Source organism: Battus philenor, unplaced genomic scaffold (assembly GCF_028537555.1).
Source record: "Battus philenor isolate CCGP_79_NKW_IND1 unplaced genomic scaffold, ilBatPhil1.0.hap1 SCAF_17, whole genome shotgun sequence".
NCBI lineage: Eukaryota > Metazoa > Arthropoda > Insecta > Lepidoptera > Papilionidae > Battus > Battus philenor.
Genome location: NW_027181679.1, coordinates 4,744,630 through 4,746,805, shown reverse-complemented (window position 1 = coordinate 4,746,805; position 2,176 = coordinate 4,744,630).

The following is a 2,176-nucleotide window of genomic DNA, read 5'->3' as shown; positions in this document are numbered from 1 at the left end:
GACAGGGCCGAACCTCGACTTGGCCGGTTGCTATTGCCTGGCCAACATTACTACCGCTCTGGAAAGAGCTAGCGCTGGGAGAAGAAATTATAAGAACGATTATATCTAGAATGATCAGCGGTTGACGACCCCTGTTATAAATGAGCTAACTACGATTCCGACGACGCCGTTAGGTTATCGACCAGATCAGGCATCGAGAAACTGCTAAATTTCGACAGGACTATATATATTTTATACTCATGCGCGGCCTGGGGAAATCCCCATGTTATTACTCCAGCAGTTGTATAAATATAGCCATGTAAATTTAACTATACAAGCATTGTGTAAGAGCGTTCCGTATATAGCCATGATGTTTACTTCACAAAATAGTATTTTATTTCATTATGGATAGAGAACCTTACCCCACCCATATAGCTCTCAACTCATTAAATACTATAAAATGAAAACGCAAGTTGTCTAAGAGAGAGATACGGACTATACGTAAGACTGATTGGTGTTTCCTCATTTTAAAACAAAGTCCCGCGTAGCTTTGTGCTGATCACCTTCTGCCAAAAGATCAGTTGTGTTTTGTTCAGTGGATTACCTGTTATTAAATAGGTACTGCGATGAAATCTATAGGGTATTTCCCGTTAGAAAAACTTATGTATGGTAACCTTCCACCGCTGGGCTAACAAAGTATTATGCATTTGATGGAGTCAGGCGTTATCTTGCCGAAGTCCATCCTAAGTAAGAAAAGGACCAATATTTAGCCACTCCGCACATGCTCTGTGTTTGGCACTAATCGGTGTAACATAACTCCTGAAGATGCCCTGTGGAGGGGTGAAACACGTGTTGAGTGATTTAACGGTGGTAGTTGTGTAATTCGCATTGTTTGCCGCATACGCATTTATCAGCGGGCTGGCGAGCGGTGCGCTTTGTTGCACGACTACCACTGCATGTGCGGAAGTGGCTAAATATTGGTCCTTTTCTTACAAAGTTTTCTCTATTAAAACCATTCTAATGTCTTCGGCGGTTGCTTATGTAATTAATGATTTATTATACTACTGTTATGTAATTATAACAGCGATGACCTGGAAGAGATTTTGGTTACGCGTGGAGCTAAAGCCTTATTGCCCTTATTATGTAATACGTGTTGAATCAACATCTTTGCCACTATGAGGCCGACACATGCTTGCAGTGGGCTACGCCCGAAACTTTTTCTATGGTCTTTTTCACTGTCTCTGGTTGGAAGGCATGTAGTTATCTGTATAAACGTTCGTATTATATGTTATACACTGCGATATATGTCTGCGAGCCTAGCGCAAATATCAATAGTAATCATAAATTTTAATAATATAAGTTGTGCCTGAGGAAAGACAACTAGCAAATTTTACTAAATTGGGATAATGTACATAGATTGGATATCAAATTTTGATGAATAGATTATTAGATATTTATAAATAAAGTTTATATTATCAAGTACTACTACCGGGTCGGTGTGTATGGATCGACTTTGCACACTTCTTTAAAAATAACATTTATAATATATAATTTAACATGATTAGCGCAGCGTAGAACATCCACCCATAAGGTAGACAGACGACCTTTTTGAGGTCAACGGAGGACATTGATGCAAACCGCTCAACTGATCTTATTGGAAACCATTGAGGGAGTGCAGTAGGTAGGGTAAGAGAAGTTATTTTAATAATTGAATTAAAAAAGATATCTTGCGTACGTATATATTATAATTTTAAATTTCGCTATAAGAAATATAACATCATCATTATCGTTTCATCATCTAGATTTCCAAGAGGACCGGTTGGAAGCAGTGTGCATCCCGCGTCTTCTTAGGCCCTTTACAAGCTCGTCTGTCTTCCTTGTGGATGGACGTCCTACGACCTTTAAGTCCCCCAGAGACTATCTGTTCTGCACGCTATGTAGCCTGCCCACTAACACTTGAACCTATCATTCCGCTCGGCTATGTAGGTTACCTTCGATCGTCTCCGAATCTACACATTTTTGATTCGTTCTCATAGAGAGATCCCAAGCATAACCATCTTAATGGAAATGAATACCATTGAGATGTGCAACAGATTAAAATATACGAAAATTGTATTTAAGCATGCGAGGAGTTAAAATGGTTATAAAAAATACATTTAAATTCCATCCATCTTTTATTGATCAAAATATATTTTGT